The sequence below is a fragment of the Tursiops truncatus genome, chromosome X, assembly GCF_011762595.2.
Source record: "Tursiops truncatus isolate mTurTru1 chromosome X, mTurTru1.mat.Y, whole genome shotgun sequence".
NCBI classification, from domain to species: Eukaryota; Metazoa; Chordata; class Mammalia; order Artiodactyla; family Delphinidae; genus Tursiops; species Tursiops truncatus.
The window spans coordinates 124,431,355-124,456,391 of NC_047055.1; the positions used below are offsets into that span (position 1 = coordinate 124,431,355).

A 25,037-nucleotide genomic window follows, 5' to 3' on the forward strand; every position below is an offset into this window, starting at 1 on the left:
GTCTTCTGACAGCAGGACTCCCCAGGAAGGTGGGTGCTGTTTCAGACAAAAGGAACCAGAGTCTGTACACAGTAACAGGAAGTATTCACCCAGACCGTGTCTTATTCTTTTCTTTCCTTTTGTTTCTTTCATTAGTTCTTCCCTTGTTTCTTTCTCTTTTCTTTCTTTCGAGCACCTGCTGGGAATTTCACTCAGAGAAGCCATACAGTTTCTTATAGTGTGTCTTGTACAGATGTACTATTCTCGACGTGGGAATCACCCTATTAATAAATAAATGCCTTGTATGTTTCTCTGCTGAATGTCTGTTTCTGCATCAAGTTTCTTAAAACTCCAAGACTGAGGCCCTGAGCACGTCTCTTCTACTGTCATGTCCCAGGGGCCAAGCGTTTTGTTGGGCACATAGTAGATGATTAATAAATAGTTATTGAAGAAGGCAGTGAAAAGTGAAACAGCCTTGAGTTGACTCAACTAGTCGCCTGCGCCATAAATGTTACAGGGTTTTAGAAAAGCAGGGGGCAGGGCAGTGCGTGTTCATGGAGGTGGTTGGATCTGGTTGAGACCTGGAAGGAGGGATGAGATTTCTAGAGAAAGAATCTGGACATCCCCAGAGGACAGTGAACCAGGCATGTCCGGTTCCATGTGATGGGAGTGAAAGAGAAAGAGTCCCATTAACTTGAAAGAGAGACGTGTACGGTGGGTAAGAAAGCAGAGCTATACGGACACCTGGCCGTAGACCCGCGTCTGTTTATCACAGATGCTGCTGCCGTTTTGTCGCTACATAGAAAACATCTTCCTTACAAAGTTGCTGGGATCTTTTCTTTGCTGGTAGGGGCAGGAACAGGAAGGAGTGATGGAACCATACTGAGATGCAAGCATTTGACATATTAATCATTTCTTGTTCCAAGTTAATAAATTGAGGGAAAACTAACTTAAAACTCAGGTTGGCAACATTAAGGAATGAAAGCGAACTTTTTTTGACAATCAAGTTACCTAATGATTACGGTTCCATGGGAAGACGTATCCGACCTACGAGCTGTGTGTAAGATGGGAACACCATCCTGGGCGATAATGCAATGAAGGTGCAAGGCATGTCGATTTCTATGAAAATGAAAAACATTAGAAAAGAAACTATGATTTGAAGAGGAAGGTTCAAATATCGAAATGGAAAATCCCTTGGAAAAGCATCTCTGGGTAGGAAGGAAATTAGCTAATGAATTTTCTTACCCATATGTAAAGCATTTGCAGAATGGAGGAATCTGAAAAGCAAAATAAAACCACAGGTAACGCAGCATTGTTTGATTTACTAATTTAAGCAGGTGCCTATGGGGAAAAGGCTGTCTCTAAAATTAGGTAATAGTGAGTGTAAGAGGAAAAACCCTTCTGAGTTATCACCAGTTGACTCAGATCAAACCAGAAGTAATGAATTACTCTCTGATAAAACGTGCAAATTGGTGGAAGAAAGGATGCTCGTCGCCATCGCATGCGTCTCTGAGAGGGGTTTCCATGTTGTAGCTGGTGGCGATCATGTAAGATATAATGTCGTGCATTCTATTTTGCATGATTGCCACCAACAATGACATTTAAGAGACCTGGGGCCCTGGTGAGTGTCTGCGGAAGACTCGGTGAAACCATCGCCCTGGGTTACAGTTGTGCCTCTGAGTCTTGCCTTCAGTTCTTTCCCTGACTCTGTGTCTGTGCATCTCACCCATCCTTGCATCTCTGTGTGGTGTGGGCTCACAGAGATGTTCTCTGATACTCTTGGTATTGTCAGACACGAGAGGCATGTGCACCCAGGTGGCACACTCAGCTTGTTTTCACTCTGCGCTTTGCAGACACGAAGCACTGACCTGACATACACGTTGTTCCCGGAAGTCAGGGTAACTGGGACAGTGTGGGGACAGAAAATGCACCGAGTAGGACTTTGACAGCCCACCAGGAGGCAAGTCTGTATTATTGTCGATGAGGAAATAACGGCCTGCAGTCAGACTCCAACTAAAGATGGATCAGGCGGAATTTGTAGGACAACTAAAGAGCACAGGTGGTTCCTTCCCCTGTGGGTCAGACAGCTAATGGTACTGATGGTGTGGAAGTGGTCCCCTTTCCTTAGAAGCTTCATCGTCTCAGGTCTAGTACATGGTTTTCCTGAGTGGCCCCGGAACAGAATCTAATTCCAGGATGTCAGCCCTGCCTTTGGGGACCGACGTCTGTTTGTATAATCCAATACTTGCAGCCTTGGGCAGAAGCAGCATAATACACAAATGGCATATGCACCCCTCGCCTGAAGATAAGAAGTATATAGAAAGCCGTGATTGGAAGGGCCCTAAGTACACAGGATCTAGTTGCTCGAAGGTGATTATGTGAATGCATTTGCAAAACCTCTGCCCGAGGGCACCTGAATTGCCTAAAAGTAGACACAATCCGCTCCTGAATCCTAAAGAAAACTGCAGTTATCTCTAATGTTCCATAAATAAGAATCCCATTCATGACTTAAGTGTTCACTAATGGAAACTATCACCACCCACCTCCATCGCCAAATGCCTGCCTGGCGGCTCGGAAGCCTGCACTAATTCCCGGGCTTGGGGAACCCAGAACTCACTGAATCCCTCTTCTCCCGACCTGCTGAGTGTGGGGATGGGCTAGTGATCTCTCTGGGGCCCGGGTCGGCTCTTTTTGGAAGAGATGCACATATGCTTTATGGCAGGCGAGACATCATGAGAGGTCATCTAATTCGGATAAGGTGAGCGCACATTTCCTGGTGAGCCAACCGGATCTCGTATTTTGAAAACACTGGAGGACCTCATTCCACAAAACGTTACTAAACTCAGGTCCGGCCGCTTGCTGCTGCTCCAAAGCCCGTACTCGAGAGACAAGTGTTGGGGGGCAAGGAAAGTCGGCTTCACTCTGGAGACCGGCAACGTGGGGAGAAGGCAGACTCATGTCCAAAAGCCAACTCCCCCCTGCTGATCAGTGGGCAAGAGCTTTTAAAGGGGAGTTTCAGGGGTGCTCAGGGGGAGGCAGGGGGCCCCATGCAGAAGTGGTACAGTCAGCTCTGACCATCATCTTGAAATTGGTCCTGCGGTGGTCTGACCGGTGTCATCTTGATTGTTTTACATACAGTTAGTCTTCAGCTCCAGGATCAGTTTGTCCCCATTTCCTTGACACCAGTTCTCAGAGTTGTGTCAGCCTATGTCATGGCTACAGTCTGGTCATCCTGTAGCTAACTTCTCCCACCTGGCGGGGGCTTCAGTATCTACAAAACAGCTCACAGGACGTGGCTGAGAATATGATCTACAGGCCTTGAGGAGGAACTAAGGGTCTTCGACTTTGTTTAATGACTAAACTATTATTATTTTGTCCTCTTTGACTGTTTTCCTTTGCTTCTGCATTTTCTCGCTTCTCTGATTAAATTTATTGTTTGATGAAAGTTTTTCTGTAGACAAGAGGCAGGTGGACGACATGGGGGGTGGGAGTCTGTCTCGGGAAGTCCCCATAGGGTCCTGCTCAGTTACAATAATACCGAGAACATTTATTAATTATGGTTCTTTCCAGTGACACTTTTAAAGATGACCAGGCTGCTGTTCATGGGCTCCTAGACCAGCTCTTGTGTTTTAGAAGACGGGACACCAGGGAAAGGCCAGTCCTAGGCCAGAGACCATTACCACATACGCTCAGAAATCTACCATGTGTTTAAAAGTGTGCCTGGTGCCCAGGGATGGAGTTGCAGTATTCCAGGCAGGGTTGCACAGAGGAAAAGGGGGAAGGGGTCGGGCACCGGAAAGGCATGGACCTGGCAACAGCTAATACACCTGTGTTCCCAGGACTTACTTGCACATCTGTAACACTCTGTAGAGCCCAAGTTTTCTCGTAGGTGGTGCAGACCTGGTGTGGTTATGGGCTCCACAAAGCTTGTACGGCACATAAGAACAAATAAGCCACTTGCAGAAAGGACTTTTCCTGGGACTTCCCTGGCCGTCCAGTGGTTAGGACTCCGTGCTTCCACTGCAGGGGGCACAGGTTTGATCCCTAGTCGGGGAACTAAGATCCCACATGCTGCTTAGTGGTTTGCCAGGTCCAGGTACTTTTATTTCAGGTAGGGCTCAACCTGTCCTGGTATCCATCTGTAACCACCCTAGAATAGACTCTGACATGGTAACGTTTGGGGCCAGGTGATTCTTTGCTTCAGACATGCTGTCCTTTGCACCGTAAGATGTTTAGCAGCAGCCCTGGCCTCTGCACTAGGTACCAGTAGCAATCCCCCAAACCTCCAGCCATGTTGAAAACCCCAAATACCCCCATACTTACTAAATACCCCCCACTTAAGAACCAGTTCCCTAGAGGAATTAACTCCCCTGGGACTTTATAATGGAGGCAAAGGACATAGAGAGGATTATGAAACTCACACCCTAGAGAAAGACATCTGGACAGTTGAAGACATGTAGTTTCTATTCCTGCAACAAATACAGAGGCCTTCTCAGGAATCGGGCAGGCAGCTCAGTCACCTAACTTTTAACCTCGAGAAGGCTCGGAACGGCAGGAACCTTCCCTTCTTTGCTCATGTGTCAATACCTTCCTCTGTCCAAATTGGAAACAAGAGCGTGTGGGGAATGTTGCATTCGGGGTCACCCCAGGAAACCACCACGCGGCACCAGGTCGCGTCAGGATGAGCATAAAACAGGGCCCTGCGATCAGCCTCTTGGGTAGAGATGCGTGTCTCAAAGCCAGATGGGTATCATCTGGACCTGTTGCCATGCGGGCCCGTGAAAGTTCGATGAATCGGTGCTCCTTCCCCAGTAGGTCCTGTGATAATGCTTCCTTCCCTGCTCGTGGGATTTGTGTGTTTGAAGCTTGATGAATGGATATTTCCTCCCAATGGATCATGTTTTACGTGTTCCCTCTCTCCTGGTTGGGTTTTCCTTGTTGCTGTAGTTCTTGGTGCCCTGTGTGTGTGTGTGTGTGTGTGTGTGTGTGTGTGTACACCCACACATTTAGCCATCTAGCCCATCCTTCTAAGATGAGACACTTGGCTGGATTCATTTGTCATCATTAATCAAGTGAGTTCCACAAATACGAGAACGTGCCGCAGAATATTAGGGTGGCGAGTTTTCTTTCCCTTAATGTCAGGGCGGCACTGTGATGACGCCTTCCTTGCCTTGGGTGGGGAAGCGAATGTCATCCACGTGGCGCCCAGACTGGTCCAGGGGCAGCTGAAATGCTTGGGATCTGAGCCGATGTGCTGGTGGGCAGTGTGAGAATGGGGACGCGAGTGAGCCGCAGTGGAGGGTGCTGGAGGCCACCTGCCCGGCAGACGCCGGGGGCTGCAAGATGTGATGCAGACCTGTGCCCCCCACTCCCCGCCATCCCTGTGTGTAGGACCCCAGTAGCCCTTCCTAGCTCCTGGCGCCTCCTGCATGCACCCCGTTCTCAGCAGTGCACTCCATGCCCGGGGGCCCCTTGAGTCTTTTCCAGGCCGACCCCTAGGGCAGGGCGGGCGGGAACGTCCTGAGAGCCCTTTGCCTCCGCCGGAGTCCGCCTGGGCCTTTGCTCTCCGAGCACAGTTGAGCCTCTGCTTTTCTGCCCGCGAAGAGCACAGGTCGCCCTGTGTAGTGTGCTCGCAATGGCCGACATTCCCAACATTCACAAGGAGGGTGGATAATCAATTCCCGAGTCCCACAGAGAGGCCGCTGCAGAGCATGGGAAGGGGGCTGGTCCTAAATGAGCCTGTTGTTGGGCGGCCGCGCTCCCCCGGCCCTGCTCTGTGCCTTCTCAGCGCTGTGCCTAAAAATAGCGAGTAATAAGCGGCGGCCACGAAGCACGCTCTACGGGCGCCTACTGTGTCTGCATCCTGCCGGAGCCGGCGTGCCGCGCTCTGGTTCCAGTGGGTTTTCCAGTTTGGCATTCCAAGACCTAATTCATTTTCTGCCTGGCGCTCCTACGCCCTCCATCAGCGCTGGCGACCCCCGCCGTCTGCGTAACAGATGCGGCTTTCTCAGGCTGCAGCGGTACCAAGTAACTAACGTGAGATCAAGGCTGTAGCCGGCACTCTCTCCCCGCTTTTAAACAAACACCACCGTTTTCATCTAATCCTGCCTTTGTCAGGTCTGTTGGAAATTGGCTTCATTTTCTTTTTCAGTCCTCTCCCCCCACCCCTCTGAGTTTAAAACCAAGCGGGGACTCCCTCGCCGCCTCGGAAGCCTCCCGAGCCGAGGGCTGCTCGCTCTGGGAGGGCTGCCTCCAGCAGGACGGATGCACATGATTCTCTGCTCCCGGCTCCTGACACTTAGGCGAGCAGACGCTTCCGAGGGGCTGAATCAAACATCACGTCCCTCCGGGCGAGCCCTGAGTCCCCCGGAGACGCACAGGGGAACGCGGACAGGGTTCGCCTACTGAAATCAAGGCAGCGGGCTGAGCCTTGAGTCCTGGACCAAGGTCCCAGGTAGATCTGCATCCCTTTCTCCTGGTGGCTGACCTTCATCCTAGTCGCGAAGCAGGCGTTCTGTGGCCGATAAAGGGCGTTTTCAGCCTTACCTTTCAAGGCTGCCCACTTAGCAAGTCGCAGCTTCCACACTTTGGGGAGAGCCAGAATTTCAGCGAGAAAAGGGAGCGAAACGACAGATGAGCCCCCTGCTCCGATAAGCAGCTCTGTTTCTCGCAGCCCCGTGCCTTTTCGTTTTGGCTCATTACAGCACCCTGAAAGCTTCTCTTCTGTGCTTCAGAATAGTCTTTTCAAAACGCCTCTTTACTGGGAGAAGTGTTATTCGTGGCATGGGGGATGGGTATCTTCCGGAGCTGCAGTCCATTATTGCTTACTGCCCCTCTCCGGGTCTAGAAATGTTCCTCGTTTAGAAGGAAAGCCGAGGCTTTTTACAGCCGCGGGTGAAAATGGACACTGTTACCTATTTTCGCTTTGGTCTGAGAGTTTCCATTAAGTAGGGAACCTGCTCTGAAGGTTTAGAAAGGAAACTGCAGTATCAAGTATGTTACCCAGCACATCACTGTATCTTGGTGCTGTTTTCTTTGTGTGTTTCTCTGCTACCTCTCCCCCCAAAGGAAACGTCCATCAAGATGCATACAGTGGAAACAGTGTGTCAGGGCATAGACAGGAGCGGACACCAAACACACGAAGGTTTAACCAAGAACGTCAGCTTTTCCTCTTAACGCCCTAGGTCAGGGGGCAAAAAGAGGGAGGGGAAGAAATTATTCATATTTTTGTTATCAGAGAAGTTTGCAGCAGAACTGTGAGTTACTTCTCATACCTGGGATATTTTTTAATGTTCCTTGTGCCAAGAGCTTGATTTGGGCTTTTGATTTAACAAAGTGGGAAGGGTATTTACACTTAAGATATTTCTACATTTTATGTCACACCGTCAAGAAAAGAAGAGCTTTCCACATTGACTCAACTCTGCAGAGTTCACATATCCCGATAGTAGGCTCCCCAGGTTTGTAGGGCTTATTACTTGGCTGTTTTTTCCCCATCCTTTTTCTTATTTGTGCCTGTTGATCATATAAACCAATAAGAGAGTAAAATTGTATAAAAATGAGAATACAGGCAACATACACACTTTCGGGGGGACTCCAAACCAAATACAGTCATAGAAAAATGAGGCATGTCCTTATCCGTGGCCTTTTTTTTTTTTTTTTTTTTTTTGAGAAATGGAAAATAAAGCCAGAAATGCCCTATTTACAAAATCTAACTGAGGTGAACTGACACCCAGCTATTTAAGGAGTGTGTTCAAATAGGCACATGTAAAGAGCCGGCCACTTACGAATTCAGAGCAAATAAAACCACATAGGTCAGGCTTATGAAAGTGTCAGCTCAAAGCAAATGAGGATATTTCCATTGGGGCACCTCTGGGAGGGAACTGTTCAAAGCAGTGAATGTACTTATAAAAACACCTCACACGTTGCGCTGTGCTCTGCGCTTACAAAGTGCTTTCCCCACACGGAGCACCTCTCCTCTGCTGATTCTGAGCAGCTCCCGGGAAGGAGACAGAGTGTGTTTCCCCGCTTCCAATGTGGATAAAGAAATAAGAGGAGAATTTAAATGCCTGGCTCAAGCATCATACATACCGAAGAAACAGAGGGAGACTGGAAAAGTCTTAGAGAATAAATGTGACTCTGTATTTATTTCCCCCCTGGTTTGGTAGGACAATCAAGCCAATATTTCCTATATACTCAACGTAACCAGTAATTCATTTCTTCTTCCTCATTCGTGACGTGTAGGATTTCCATCCACGGGAAGAGCTCATACCCGAAGAAGTACTCAGCACAGGGTAAGGAGGAAAATGTGCAGACTCTACGATCTGCTCATTATAATTCTAAATGGAACCAAAGGAAATATACAGAGAGGTCGGCAAAGAGTTATTGTCAAGAATATTCACTGAGCGCAATTTATATTGGGGAAAAACTGGGAAAGGCCAAAAGGCCCCCCCAGAAGGAATGGTTAAGTGAATCATAGGCTTGTTTTGTGTTAGGATATCATAGATAAAAGTGGGAAGTTATATTTTCACATAATGATCCATGATGTGGGAAAATGGACAAGATGCAGAGTTAGGTGAAAATATTGCAAGTTATGAAATTGTATGTAGGGCATCAGTTGTGAAACCATAGAGTTGCCCTGGGGACTTGCGTGAAGAGGGGGTGACTCAGCCTGCGTCCAGAGCTCCTGATTCAGTAGGTCTGCGGTGGGAACCCAGAATGTGCACTTCTGTCAAGTTCCAAGCTGATGCTCTTGCCACTGGTCCAGGGGCTCCACTGAATTAAACAATTATGTGTTTAGAGGGCTGACAAGGACATCTTTGCTTATGGGGCAGAGCTTGTCAACTGGCTGGCGTTCGGACTCCATGGGGAACTTTTAAAAAATATCAGTGTCCGGTGGGCGCACGAAGTGGTCCAGCCACTGTCAAAAACAGTTTGGCGTTTCCTCGATGAAAAATGGAATTAGCGCACGACCCTACAGTTCCTCCCCTAGTCACGTATCCAGAAGAACTGAAAACAGGTGCTCAAACAGATGTACACAAACAGGGCAACTCAGAGTCAGCAAAGGTGAAAACAGCCCGATGTCTATCAACAGTTTAAGAGATCAGGAAAATGTGGTCTGTGTGTCCAGTGGAACAGTACTCACTGTAAAGGGGTGACACAGGCTACAGCGTGGACAAACCGTGAGAATATTAGGCTAAGGGAAAGAAGCTAGACACAGAAGACCATATTGTGTATCATTCTCCTTACAGGAAATGTTCAGAATAGGCAAGTCCTTCGAGACAGAAAGCGGATGCTAGCGGCTGAGGGCAGGGGGAATGGAGAGGGACTGCTTAATCTTACAGGATTTCTCTGGGGTGATGAAAATGTTCAGAAACGTCTTAGTGGTGGTGATTGTACTGCCTTGTGAATGTACTGGAAGCTACTGGATAGTACGTTCGAACGTGGTTAATTGTATGTTATGTGAATTTTATCTCACTTTTAAAAGAATGTCCAGGCAGCAGCGTAGAGCTTCTGATTTCACAGTTCTGGGATGAGCCTTTTTTGAAAGCTTCCCAGTTGATGCCAAGGTGCAGCTGGGATTGACTGAAAACCACTGGCCGGGTGGGGATTCCAACAGCAGTAACTCAGGTAGCCTGGAAGGGGGTGAATGGAGCTTCAGAAGATGAAGGGGCAGCTTCAGCAGGTAGACTCTGTCCCTTTGCTACCCAATGTCTGTATCCCAGCAGTATCCCCCCGCCTGGGAGCTTGTCAGAAATGTAGACCCGCCGGCGCCTCCCCAGACCTCCCGAGTCACGGTCTGACTTCTGGCAAGATCGCATGGTTTACTACCGCTGACGCTCCAGGAGCACGGGAGCGATTGCACGGCCTCTCCAATGGCGCGTTTCATGCCAAGAGTTACGATTCCTTCTCCCGAGACACGGGGTTTCTATCGTCCTAGGGGTTTTAGAAACGCTGCTTGTAAGAAAGTGGATGAAATTCATATCCTCGGGTATCTCTGAGTCTTCGAGAACCTCCCGCATCTGACTACTCTCCGTGAGCGTTGCACGGTTTGGTATGTATTCCTGTCCCAAACTATTTGGAAAGTGGGACTCCTTTTGAGGACCACTTTCCGACGCTGACGGATGCTCGTCCTTTTCTATAAGGATAATGGCAGAATTGCTGCTTCAGGACAATTTTGAATCTTTTGGACCTGCTCCATCCAGTAGAACTTCAGAAACCACCTTGAATGTTGTAGAACTCCCAGAGGGACCCTATCTTTCAGTATCCAAAGACACTGAGCGAGAAGCGGTAGATAGAAATGACCACAGACTTCACCGAAATGTGCCGCTTTAAGACAAGAGGGGATGTGGAAGTTGGGGGGGGGGAGGGGCAGGATTCCTCTACACCATGGCTTTTCTCATCCTAAGCCAGGAAGACTCCTGTGAAATTTCAGCCCACAGTCAAGCTAAACCGGAAAGGTGAGATTGTCTAGACACACTGGGCATGTGCCTGCAAAATTCTCCGCCTACCACTCATCTCCAGCACCATGGACTTGTCTATCAAATATCCCCAGGTTACAATTGGCCCAACTAATGCCTAAGGAAAAGTTTGATATGTGTCTTTCAAATCCATGCTGAGATGACTCAGTTTCTACAAGATAATAAATCTACCCAGACAGGAAAGAAAGCTCATGAACTTGTGGACAAAAACGTCAACAGCCCCCTTTGTCCTATCGACAGACCATTTTCCTCTCTGTAGTTCTCTGAATATCTGATAAATCATACTCAAATTTGTTTTTCTGGCAATGGCTGGAAAGAGCAATGCACTTTTTAACCTGATGCAATGCATTCAAGAAGGTGTGTGGATGCGGACCTCAGAGGGCAAAGATGAGATTGGTTCCAATATTGAAGTGATGGAAAATGATTTTCCTGTGCTGCGTGTCAATCTTTTAATATTAGTTTATAGATGGGATGATGACTCTATCTGTAGCCCTTTAAACCCAAGCTGCCCCTTAGCTTTCACTTCTGCTCAAGATTTCATGAATCGATGACAATAACCATTGTAGAAAAATGAGGACAGTGTTTTTTCCATTTTAATATAGTCAAAAGAATATCCTGGGCTTCCCTGGTGGCGCAGTGGTTGAGAGTCCGCCTGCCGATGCAGGGGACACGGGTTCGTGCCCGGTCCGGGAAGATCCCACATGCCGCGGAGCGGCTGGGCCCGTGAGCCATGGCCGCTGAGCCTGTGCGTCCGGAGCCTGTGCTCCGCAACGGGAGAGGCCACAACAGTGAGAGGCCCGCGTACCGCAAAAAAAAAAAGAAGAAGAAGAATATCCAGCCCAGGCCCACATTTCTGAGCTCAGTTAGTTTCCAGAGATTTAACGGTTCCATAAAACAAGTGATTCGCAAACAGTTTGAAGCAACGAGTGAGCAGAAGCAAATAAAATGAGGTGAAATGATGCTCATTGCTATTAGGCTGCAGGCATTGAGGAAAATGTCTTTTAAAAAAAGGCTTTCTAGTGAGAAAATTAACATCTGCTTATTTATTTATTTCCTGGATAGAGGACATATGTGAAGGCATCTTCTGTTCAACATGCCTTTGGTTCTGTGTTCCTAGGTACATGCACAATTTCTCTGTTGAGCTTTCGCAGGGAGCTGCAAACTCTAACCTGTGGGCCAAATGCAGGCCCCATCTGATTTTGAAAACTTCTTTCGGAACACGGCCATGCTCGTTCATTTCCATACTGTCTACGGCTGCTTTCACACGGCACAGCAGTTGTGCAGTTCTGGCCCTTAACAGAACACTTCTGCATATGAAGTTATTTCTGCATGCACCTCATGATAGGGAGAGTTAAAATATCAACACTTAAAAAGAAAAGACAAAAGCCTATATCCACCTATGATGGATAAACATTATTTCTGGATGTGTCTGTGAAGGTACATCCAGATGAGACCAGCATTGAATCGGTACACGGGACAAAGCAGGTGGTCCTCCTCAGGGTGGGTGGGCATCAACCTATCTGCCGCGGACCTGAAAAGAACAAAAAATAGAGGATTGTTGAATTCCCTCTCAGTCTCTCTGGCTGACTGCTGAGCTGGGACACTGGTGTCCTGTCCTTGGACGGAGATGGACACCATTGCTACCCTGGTTCTCAGGCCTTCACACTCAGACTGAGGCCCTTCCTGGGCCTCTGGCTTGCAGAGGGCAGGTGTTGGGACGTCTCAACCTCCGTAACTGTGTCAGCCAATTCCTTATATAAATGGTCTTCAGATAAATAAATAGAAAGATAGATCTACACATAGATACATATCTCCCATTGGTTTTGTTTCTTTCTGTGGAGCACCCTGGCTAATACAAACAGGAATCCATTAAGTTTTCTTAACTCTTGTTGCCCAGTTCTACAAACTTTCATTGAGGACCAACTCTGTGGATGGTGGGGTGAATATTAGAAAGACAAAGGAAACAACTCTTGCCCTTAAGATGGTGTAATGGGTGAGATGCAAAAGACTGTGAACTTAAGTGGAGGGTCAGACATGCCTTGAGAGAGGTATTCACAAAGTGTCTACTTTGGATGATGGATCAAAAAAGGTATAAAACCCATAACAGAGTAGGGTTGCACAAGTTTCATCAAGACGATGTCTTTCTGGTAGTCTTCAGAAATGCAATGTGTGAAAAGGAAAGGGCATTCCAGGGTGCAGGACTGAAGGTGGCCAGTGCAGGTGGTGTCGAAGTATCCCAGACAAATGGGTTTCTGGAGCAGAGCAAAAGTGTACCACTTCTGAGTGGCACGTTTCCAAGGGGGACCTCCTCAGGTGTCCTCTGTGACGGTTCAGTGCCCCAAGGCTCTGAGCCTGGGATACACAGAAGAGAGGAGTGGGAAATAAGGCAGATGGGACTGAGCTGGGATGGGGGCAGGTGCGACTTCCTGGGTGGAACAATTTCGGACGGCAAAGGAACAAACTATGTAGAGTGATTTAACTCTTGCATGTGTTAGTGGGCTGGATTGGAAGAGGCAAAGCCTTACTACTCTGTTGGGGAAATCTTCCATCCCTTGACGATTTTTGTCATCAGACAATGGGGTGTCACCATCTTTTTCTCATCATGTGACACCTAATGGGAGAAATTTGCTTTCAGGTATAGGTCTTCTGTTCATACCCACCAAGCAGCCTGACACTGTGTGTCGTTTGACCAGGTTCTGAATGATTTAGGAGTTGACAGTCTGTTCTTTTTTTTTATTTATTTATTTAATTTTTTATTTATGGCTGTGTTGGGTCTTCGTTTCTGTGCCAGGGCTTTCTCTAGTTGCAGCAAGCAGGGGCCACTCTTCATCGTGGTGCACGGGCCTCTCACTATTGCAGCCTCTCTTGTTGTGGAGCACAGGCTCCAGACGCGCAGGCTCAGTAGTTGTGGCTCACGGGCCTAGTTGCTCCGCGGCATGTGGGATCTTCCCAGACCAGGGCTCGAACCCGTGTCCCCTGCATTGGCAGGCAGACTCTCAACCACTGCGCCACCAGGGAAGCCCGACATTCTGTTCTTGATGCAGATGGACACAGCGTGCATCAGTGGTGGCATGAAATACCGCTGGAGGGATGCAGCCCCACCTAAAAGTTGGCAACCTGTCCATCTTCTTCTTTCTTCTTTGCCTATCATAGGACAGAGGCGTTTCTTATAGACTTAAGTTAACTTATGTGGTGGACCGTGCCAGTGTGTGATACGTATCAATCCCAATAGGTACCGAGAGGTAAGACGTGGGTCCATCGCGAAGCCCTGAAAACAAACGTGGCGCACCTGCCTCCATCCTTACCTACCTGTGTGGTCTTGGCAAGTCACCTCACCACTCTGGGCCTCTGGTTTCTAAACTCCAAAACAAGGGGACAGCAGACTTTTTCTATAATAGGCCAGATGGTAAATGTGTTTGGCTTTTCGGGCCATACAGTCTCTGCTGCATCAACTCAGCTCTGCCTTTGTGGAGACCACAGGTCAGTGGATAGGTGTGGCCAGATTTGGACTAGATCTCTGGACTAGATCTCTCCCAGCCCTTATTAACATCTTGTGATGGCAGATGAACTTATCTACAAAACAGGAACAGACTCACAGACATAGAGAACAGACTTGTTGCCAAGGGGGAGGGGGTGGGGGAGGGGTGTACTGGGAGTTTGGGATGAGCAGATGCAAACTGTTACATATAGAATGGATACCCAACAAGGTCCTACTATATAGCACAGGGAACTATATTCAATATCCTGTGATAAACCATAATGGAAAGGAATATAAGAAAAGAATGTGTATATATGTATAACTGAATCACTTTGCTGAACAGCAGAAATTAACACAACATTGTTAATCAACTATACTTCAATATAATTTACAAAATGAATGAATATCTTGTGATGGGAAGGCAAGGAGAAATTCAGAATTTTCCTGAGCTTTTCATTTCTCATGGGAGAGAGCTCCCTTTGGTCAAGGTAAAAATTTGGCATGGGGGAAACATACAAAATTAAAAGAGAACCCATACAATGGGAAGGAATCGGATTCAGTCACCCCATTCACCTGTGCTTTAAGCTTGTCATTCCCAAGGCAGACTTTGGAAAGGCTTTGGAGATCATTTGCAGAACAGGCTGTGCTTCCAACATGTCTTCCTTTTGGATCGCCTGGGCTCCATGGGGGCACATGGATCCCAGCAAGTGACTGGAGACTGTTGCTTCCCATCACTGTTTTCTTGCCACCAAAATTGCTATTTATTTAAGAAGGACTGAGAACCCAGCTGCCGGGCTTCCCTGGAATCCTGTCCGACAGACTCAACGAGCCTGTGATTTTTCTATAAAGCAGCTCTCTGAGCAGCGAGAAGATGCTGCAGTGATTACACACCTCTGCAGTTCCCTCAAATACGGGAAAACGTAGACAGTGCAAAAGACAGACTCAAAACACAAGCTATCAGATGAAGCCTTCCTGACAGCATAAACAAGAAGCAAGCAAGAAAGGGGGAAGAAAATCATCCTGATTTTTGTTTGTCTGTTTGAATCACGGAATTGAAATGGAGGCCCCTGACACCCTGCCCTGTTGCCGTGGGTGTCTCAGTGATGAACAGTCACGGGCTCCCTCCCGCCCACCCCCGTGGATTCATGAGGGGCCAGACAGGAATTGCAGAACCGCCACGTGGTGTGACCTTACCTGTTAAGCTTGTCCTGCCTTCCCTGCCGAAGGTGAGGAGGGCCGTCAGCATGCGGCCGACTGTTTCTTCCACACCTTAATGAGAAAAATTGACCTACTTACTCTCCAGCTGTCTTCTGTGTGTCTAATCCTAGTAATTTCTGCAAAACTGCCCCCTCCTTACATGTTGAAACCAAGCAGAAGCCCTCAAGGATGGCGTATCTTGGGCAGACGACACGGAATCGGGTTGGAGGAGGGGCAGGCTTGTTGGGAAGACCAGTGAGCTTCCACGCACCGGCTTCAAGACCCGTCCTGAGGACGGGGCACATGATTCACCCGGCACCCCACGCTCTGTGCTGGCCAACCGCGCCCCTTCCCCCTGCACGCACAAACGTAGTACTTCAGGCTTCTGTGTTTTGCTCATAGTGCAGTGCAGCCTGTGCTGATTTCTACAGGGTGGCCATTTATCTGGAGCAAGAATAAACATTGCAAATAAAACCCACTGCTTTCCCGTGATGAGCTAGTTTTCTGTACATAAAACTTGTATAATAATGATCTGCCCTTGTGAACTTCCTGTTGAAAAATTATTTACTTTTCGAATATGCATGTGTGTTGGTTAAAGGGAATGCTGTCTATTGGGACGGAAAAAAAAAAAAAAAACCTGAAGAAAAACCAGGATTTCAGATCAACTCCAGCAATCTGGATACGTGATGAATTTTCTGTGATTTCTGGATCTTAACCATTTTCATTTCAAAAATAATTCTCACAGGTCATAATAGCCAGTATCAATGTTCTCAACACTAGGAAGTTATCTATATTTACTTAATTTGCCCTGCAGCCTTAAGGCAGAAATCATCGTTACTACCATTTTTGGGAAGGTACTCAAGACAACACAATCAGTAAGTGGAGAGACCTTTGGAACCAGGCAGAGTGGCTTCAAGGCCCTGTTCTTAAACCCCGTATCACGTTGCATAGAACCTAGGTTTCTCCACCTCGGCACAACTGACATTTGGGGCCCGATGACCCTCTGATGTGGGGCGTCCTTTGCACTGTGTGGTGTCGAACAGCATCCCTGGTCTCCACCCCCCACACGCCAGGAGCACTTGTCCCCCCAGTCGTGACAACCATCAATGTCTCCAGACACAGCCAGTTATCTTCCTGGAGTGGGAGGGGGAAACAGGAGTGCAGCATGGCCCATTTTCGAACCACTAATTTAGGATATGCTTCTTTGAAATCAGAGGGTTATAAACCGAGATGCGTCCAGGGGCCAGGCACATCCCATACAGAAGGGACCAGGCTCATTGTAACGAGAATGTCAGTTCTGCCTAGTTACCATGCAGCACGGAGAAAGAGAGAGTGCGAACAACACTGCCTGCAGGGGTTATCTTTGGCCCATGGGTTGCCGTTTTGTGATTCCAGGAACTAAAGCAGGGTTTCTTCACCTTGGCACTACTGAAATTTGGGACCGGGTGGGTCTTTGTGTTGGCCTGGGTGGGTGGGCGGGGCAGCTGTTCTGTGTACTGTAGAATGTTTAGCTGCAGCCGTGGTCTCAACCCCCCAGATTCCAGTACCACCCCCTCACAGTTCTGACAACACAAAACAGGTCCAAACCCTGCCCAGTGTCCCCAGAGAGGACAAAATTGCCCGGACGGAGAACCCCCTGGGATGAACCACATGAAACGGCCAACACTTAGTTATTTCTGATGTGCAGAAGTGCAGATTTCATGTGGTCCCATCTCATACTCTCAGCAGTGCCCTAAGCTTGCCTGATAGGTTAGTTTCTCAGGTGGGATGGAGCGGGGACAGGTCACATATAAGGGGAAGTGGACACGTGGGCAACCTGTTCAAACCCAGAAACTCCGGTGAGTGCAGCGCTCTCCAAGGCAACCCTGATTCTGGCCAGACTAAAACGAGAACCACCTGGTTTATGGACTTTGACATCACGGGGTTTCGAAGCACATGTACAGAAGAACCGTCCACAGAGAGGCATGAAGGTGGACCTTGATGGGGCCTCAAAGCAGTTTCTTAAAGGCTTAAACCGACAGAACTTGAACCGCCTTTTCCCCTCCCCACCACGATGTCCACTCCATCATGAAAGAGATCTTCAAGCACATGTGACTCTCTCATTCCTGATGCACCTCTGGGTTGGGCTGTGGGCGCTGGTTCCGAGTCCATCTGTGCTTCGTGGCCGCGCGTGAAATGACCGTGGGTTGTGTTCCAATGTGGACAAAGGGCACCTGTGACTAAGGGTGAAGGGGCATTGTCCTAAGTCCTCATTAGGACCAAGGTGAGCCCATTAAAATGCATCGTTATTCCCATCCAGCCGTGCAGTCCACATTCAGCACCGACTAATGAGGAAAATAAAACAGAAAGCGGTTCCCCTTTCTGTTTCTGTGAGGTCTTCCTTCAGGACAATGCGGGGCCTCGTTAATGAGCTCATTCCATAATAAAGCGAAGATATGGACAAATGTCAGCGTGCCTCTGGAGCAGCACTTTCGCCGGCAGATGCATGTCACACAGTAATGGTACTGATTTGCGCTTGTTAACAATGAACCCACACGTGTCCCTGTTGACCGGATTCTTTATGTGACATTAGCCTGGCTACGCTAAATAACGACCCCACAGCCTTGCGATGCTGGGCCGTGTGAGTACGGTTTCCTAGTTTTAAATGTAACCTCGTTATGGAAAATAAAGTCAGTGAAGAAAAAGTCTCACACTCCCGATAAAGGTTTGATGTATTGTTACAGTTTTTAAAGCAATATATACCATCTAAGTGAACATAACTTGCACGTTCTTCCATCTCATTAAAGGCTCTTTTGTTGCTAAGTTGACAGTAGCTTTATTCTTTTTATTTTAATTATAAACATTTTATTTTGACACAGTTATAGACCTAGCATTGTAAGAAATGAAAGAGACATCACATGTACGATGGACCCAGTTTCCTGCAATAGTATAATTTTGCAAACCTGTGGTACACCGGGCAGTTGATAGAATCAAGATGTTCGATATTTCCATCACCACAGGGCTGCCTCATGTTATCCTTTGATACCCACACCTACTCCCCTCCTGCCCCCACCCTCTCCTTAACCCCTGGAAACCACTAATTTAGTCTCCATTTCTTCAGTACTGTCATTTAAGGAATATTATGTAGATAGAATCATGACCTTTGGAATTGGCTTTTTTTCATTCAGCATATAATTCTCTGGATATTCGTCAGGTTGTCCTGTGTATCAGTAATTTGCTGTCTTTTTAGTTCTGAATACTATTCCAAATTTGTATCCATTCACCCACTGAAGTAAATCTAACTTGTTTCTCTTTTTGATTATGACAGATAGAGCTGCTTTAAACATTTGTGTATAGATTTTTATGCGAACATGAGTCTTCATTTCTCTGGGATAAGTGCCCAGGAGTGAAATTGCTAGGTTCTATGTTAGTTCCATGGTCAATTATTTAAGAAACTGTCACACTGTTTTCCAGAGTGCCTTTACAATTTTATATCCACACCAGCAATGTATGAGGGATTCATTTTCTCTGCATCATTGCCAGCATTTGCTCTAGTCAATATTTTTTTATTTTACCCATTTTGATAGGCGTAGAGTGATAGCTCACTGTAGTTTTAATTTGCAATTTCTCTAATAGCTAATAATGTTGAACATCTTTTCATATTCTTATTTGCCACCTGTATGTCTTCTTCAGTGAAATGTCTCTTTATGTCTTTTGTCCATATTCTAACTGGACTGTGCTTTTTCACTGTTGTGTTTTGAAGGTTCTTTGTATATTCTAGACACAAGTTTTTTGTTAGGTATATGGTTTGCAAGTATTTTCTCCCACTCTATAGTTTGTTTTTTCATCCTCCTAACAGAGCCAATGTTTTAAATTTTGATGAAGATCAATTATTTATTATATGAATTATGCTTTTGGTGTCAGGTCTTAGAAGAGTTTTATTTCTTCCTTTCTGATCTATATGTCTTTTATTTTCTTACTGCGCTGACTTGAACTTCCAGCACTTTGTTGAACAAAAGTTGTGAACCTGGGCATCTTTGCCTTCTTCCCTGTTTTAGGTGAAAACAGTCAGCTTTTCACCTTTATGTATACTGTTAGTGGAAAGTAGTTATGGCTTCTCTTTATACAGTTGAGAATGTTTCCCTCTATTTCTACTTTTTTCCGAGTATTTTTTTTTTAAGGCCTCATTAGCTTTTAATGCAAAACTAAATCCACAATCATTCTAGAAAGGGCAGGTTCCTCAAATTCAACATGTAGTCAGAGAAGGGAATCCAGGAAAATGAGGGAGTACGAAGCTCTCTTCCGAAACCCAGCCACGTGACAAAGCCAGAGGCATCTCCAAAGCCACAGGTGTGCCAGCAAACCAGGTGAAGAAGGCTGCTGCAGCTTGAAAAAGTAACTTTACCACCTTAATGCCTGGGTCCTCTGAGAGCTGTCTGTGCGATAGACGAAATTGCCTTTGGTTTCTGACGATGAGGGTGATACCAATTCCTCCTCAAATTCATTGGAACTAAAAGATTCTGAATGGTTTCTCTGCCTTGTCTTTCCCATCATGGCAGCATTTGTGACCATGACATGTCTCAAAGAGTCGTTAAGGTAACGATTCAACAAGCTGCTCTTGTATTTTGGGGGCGATATGTAATCCTCATTGGCCCATGACTCTGGCCTCACTCCAGCTTTTATGACTGAGCTCTCACTTTTAATCACAGGATGGTGGACTGGACTATTATAGCCTTCTTCATTCATGGGGTTTCGTGGAGGATTTTCTCCATCTTCAGAACATGAGTCATCACTGCTTACACTCAGCCGCTCAGCGTTTCCTTGAACATACTTATTGTACAACTTTATTCTTAAGACCCAGCTTAAATCTGGCTGTCGAACAGTATTCTTAAGCTGACGTCTTGCATTAGCAAGCCAATTTGACACCTGCACTAGCGTCATCTGCGAGCCGAGCGCCAGGAGAATCTTCTCCGTCTTCGTGGGGTACGGATTGTCGCGGTGCTTGTGCCGCCACAGCTTGAGGGGCCGCGCCATGTCCTGCAGGGCCTGCCGCTTGTGCCTCACCTTCCCGCCATTCTGCCGGGCCCCGGTCCTCCGGTGTCTCAGGCCCAGGTTGTCCTTGAGGGGCGTGCCGTCCGTAATGCCCACCTCGGGGAGAGCATGCGTACTGTCCAGAATGCCACCGTAGGGCCTGCCGCCCCACTCCCGCTCCGGAGCCCCGTGGTCCTCAAAAAGCACGGCGCTGCTGAGCTTGTTGAAGATGATGGTGTTCATGGCGTGCGCAGGCAGGGCCGCGCGGTGCGGCCGCAGTGCCTTGGGGCCGGGCCGCCGGGAGCTCCGCAGGGCTCGGGTTCCTCCTCTTAGCCCCGGCCACCCAGCCCCCAAAGAATCTCAGCCTTTTCAGAGTATTTAACATGAATGGATATCAATCTTTGCCTTTTAATGGGAATATTTAGACCATTTACATTTAATATAATTTTTTATATGTTAGGGCTAAATTATGCTACCTTTTTGTTACCTCTGTTTTTCATTTTTCTATATTATTTTTTCTGCCTTCCCGTGGATTGCTTGAATGTTATTTGGAATCCCATTTTGGTTTATCTATAGCGTTTTTAGAGTATCTCTCTATATAATTTTTCAGTGGTTTTTCCAGGTATTATATTACAAATTCATAACTATCACAGTATACTGATGTCACCATTTACCAGTTTTAGTGAACTGTAGAAGTCTTATCTCTCTTTCCCTTCACCCATTTATATTATAATTATATTGTGCATTTTTTCATCAAACACTTAGAACCACATGAGACAATGTTCTAATTTTTGCTTCAACCCTCAAGTGTAATTTAGAAAACTCAAAAGGGGAAAATAAGCATCCAAATTTTTGCATATTGTTGTTTTTCCTCCGTGATGTTCCAGTATTTCTTCTTTTATCATTTCCCTTCTATTTAGAAAATTTCTGTAGCACTTTAGTGTAGGTTTGCTGTGGATGTATTCTCTTAGATATTCTTCATCTGAGAATGTCTTAATTTCCCTTTCATTCCTGAAGGATTTTTCAGCATCCAAAAGATATTGTGCCACTTCCAAGTGGTCTCCGTGGCTTCTGATGAGAAATCTGCTGTCTTTGAATTTTTCCCCCTGTAGGTAAGGTGTTGTTTTTTGTGGCTGCTTTCAAGATTTTTCTCTGTGTTTGGCTTTCAGGAGTTTATTAAGATGTATCTTGGCATGGATTTTGGGGGGGTTATCCTCTTTGGTATTCATTCAGCTTCTTGAATTTGTAGGTCTACATCTCTTGTCAAACTAGAGAAGCTTTCGGCCGTTATTTCTTCAAGGTTTTTTCAGCCTCACCCTCTGTCTCTTGTCCTTCAGGGACTGTGTCCATTATGTTGTCTCTAATTGGGAGATACAGCTCACAGAGTATGCACAAAGAGGGATTCTGGTATCTCTTGGCTACATTTGTGTGAATCTTCTATGTTCCTTATACATAAAATAGTTTGCTATCTGACCTTAGTTTTCTCTTACTAATTCTTTAAAGCTTTCACAGATTGGATCACTTACTAATTATTTCAGATCACTTTTGGGCAAAAAACTTACAAGGTCCTAAAAATATCCATTAAGGATTTTTATTGTCATATAAATCTGCAATATATTTGGGGAAAATGGGCATAATTAAAATGTTTATATTTTAAATCCTGGAACATGCTCTTTTGTCTGTTTCTACAAGTCTAATTTTATATTCCTTAGTAAAGTTTTATGATTTTCTAGATAGCTTTTACATATTTCTTATTAAGTTTATTTCTAGATTTTGTTTGTGTGTTTTGCTGTTGGGGTGGGGCCTTTTCAGGTAATATCTTAAAATTAGTTTGTTTTTTTTATACATAGGAAAACTTGTTTTATTGTTATTTATATTGTATTTAGCCATTTTATGGAATCTGTAATTAATGCTAGTTGTTTTTCAATAGTATTTAGTCTCTTTTAGAATATTTCTCGTACATTTCCTGCTTCCTGCCACAGATTCCAAATTTTCAGCACAAAACAGATTAAAGCATATTCTGAAAGACGGGTGATAAACACAGTTGCCCATGGTCAATAATTTTGGCCAAAGCCTCATTTTAATTCCTCACTTGCTGATTCACAATTCACCATATCATATTAAAGGCTTTGAGAAGTCTTGCTTTAAACAGCCTTGTTTAACCCTGCTTAATCCGATGATTTCCATTTACAAATCACACACATCAAAAACCCATTGAAAATGCATAGAAATCCTGCATAAATTGAATTTAGAAGAGAAGCATCTATTATCTTAAAATATAGAAAGGTCTCTCAAATCCATACAAAAACAGTGAACTCCCCGTTAGAAAAATGGGCAACTAACGGGAATAAGACCAATGGCTGATACACTATTTCCCCCCCGTGAAATTAACAACCCAAACCGTGATGGTATCCAGCCTTGCCTTTGTTTCAGACGCTCTGTGGATAGAGTGGAAATGTCTGCTGTGCACTGAAATTTGAATTCTTTATAATTGCTTATAATTCTAGCCGCCCAGCCCACGATGGGGAACCATCTGCCTTGCATTCTGCTCCGTGAGCAGTTCGCCTCATCAGTCTGTCTGTTCCGTTGCCGTAGCAGGGATCTCTCTGTGGTTACTGCCCTACTTTCTGATGCCTGCGTCGTTTGACTGCCTGTTTTACTGGCCAAAGTGTCTGTTGTGTGTAAAGATGAAAGTTTTGCTGCACTCCGTGTGCGTGCAACAGGTGGATGGGGATCATTTTCTAGCTACCAACTACCAGCAACAGGAGAAAGCGTTGAAAGGATTCTAGAGAGAGGAAGACACCAGCCAATAATTTCCTAGTTCTGCAGTGGTTGGAGATGATAAACCTCCACGTAAGGAAACACCATGGTGCCAGTTCAGAGCTGCCGTTTCTTGTAAGCATCCTTGGCATGAAACAGGATGTACTCTCTCTGCCTTTCTGGAGGACAGTACATCAAGAGGTATAAAAATATCCATGACCTTTGATCCATAATTAATTACCCAGAAAAATATTCAGAGGCGTCCACCATAATTTAAGTCAAGAAAATTCACAACAGTGTTCCCTGAAATAGCAAGGAAAAATTCCACAGTGCTCAATAATAAGGAACATTTCATTACAAAAGATGTAAATATGATAAAACATATGAATTACGATATATGCAGAGGTTATGTAATTATGTAGCTCAGGGGTCAGTGAACCTTTTCTGTAAGAAGCCAAATAGTAAATACTTCAGGCTTTAAGGATCATACAGTCTCCATCACAGTTACTCAACTGCCCTTATGGGTCAAAAGCCATCATAGTCAAGGTGGAAAGGGATGGGCAGGCCGTGTTCCAATAAAATTTCATTTATAGACACTGAAATCTGAATTTCATATCCTTTTCATGTGTTGTGAAATATCATTTTTATTTTTTCAGCTCTTTCATTTCAAGGTAAAAACCACTCTTAGCTTGTGAACTGCACAAAAAACATGCTGGTCAATATTCCCTTGGGTTTCAGTTTGTTCTCCCCTTAAATAAAATCATGTTTTCAAATGCAATTTTACATGAGAAAACACTCACAACATAATATCAATTGGAAAACAGGTAGGATCTAAAACCATTTTTAGAATAATAAAAAGGACTTGAAAGAAATACCCAAAAATATTAAAATGCTTTTCTCTGTAGGGTGGCCTTTGAATGATTTTTATTCCCTTTGTACGCTTTTCTGTTTTTGCTAAATGCTTTACAATGAGTGAGCATTATTCTTGTAATAAGTAACGTTACTTTGAAAAATGTTCTTCTAAAAATTATTCTCAAGCTGGTTCTTTCTCCTGGCATTTTAAGGATTCATTTTCCATATTTTGAAATTTATTTCCTTTCTCCATCATTTGTTTTCTTCTATCAGGGATGTTTGTCATCTATTTTGAGGACATCCTTCATTCATTTCCTTACTCATTCTTTTCCTGTTTTCCCCTCTCTCTCCCAACAATCTTTCTCAGGTATGACATTTTTCAAAGTTCTATTCTGAGCCCAATGGGGAAAAATATTAAACATATTCATTATATTGGAACTATGCTTTCCAACACCACTGATTTAATTTTAACATTTTAGGGACCAAGAGATTCCTCAATGTTGTGACCATGATGTTTTCAACAGAAAATTTAACCATGTCAAATATGGTTAAAAATACATTTCTGCTTAACGTGCACTGACCCCTGTAAAGTTCGTTGGGCCACGATTCCCTTATCCGAGGGGGAGGAAGAATGGCTTTAAGTAGCTTCCCTTCTTTGCTGTGTGGCCTTCCTCTATTCCAAATCCATCTGCATCTCAATCCTGCTCCCCTAGGGGAAGTCCTCTTAGAATATTTTTAACATCCAATCAGAATATAGACCCACAGGGCTTCCCTGGCGGTGCAGTGGTTGAGAGTCCGCCTGCCGATGCAGGGGACGCGGGTTCGTGCCCCGGTCTGGGAAGATCCCACATGCCGTGGAGCGGCTGGGCCCGTGACCCATGGCCGCTGAGCCTGCGCATCCGGAGCCTGTGCTCTGCAACGGGAGAGGCCACGACAGTGAGAGGCCCGCGTACCACAAAAAAAAAAAAGAAAAGAATATAGACTCACAGTCCAGGCAGGTGTACCTGGGACATGCAGAAGTTATCTAGTCAAGTGGCATAGCTAGTTGTTTCCATGGCAAATGTTTCCTGAGGACCTGCTTTGCAGCAGACACTGTTCCAAGGACTGGAAATGCAGGGATGCACTCCTGGGCATATATCTGGACAAAACTCTAATTCAAAAAGATACATGCATCCCTGTGTTCATAGCAGCACTGTTTACAATAGCCAAGACATGCATGCAACCTAAATGTCTGTCAACAGATGAATGGATAAAGAAGATGTGGTACATATACACAATGGAAT

At 45.7% G+C, this 25,037-nt stretch overlaps 1 protein-coding gene and 1 pseudogene across 1 annotated transcript in view; one reads left to right on the top strand and one right to left on the bottom strand.

Moving 5' to 3' along the window:
- LOC101322511 (pseudouridine-5'-phosphatase) overlaps positions 1–25,037 on the top strand; it is a 450,455-nt gene that overhangs the window by 269,291 nt on the left and 156,127 nt on the right. The gene's annotated exons all lie outside the window — the stretch shown is intronic.
- On the bottom strand, positions 19,513–20,385 carry LOC117310240 (homeobox protein Mohawk pseudogene; annotated as a pseudogene).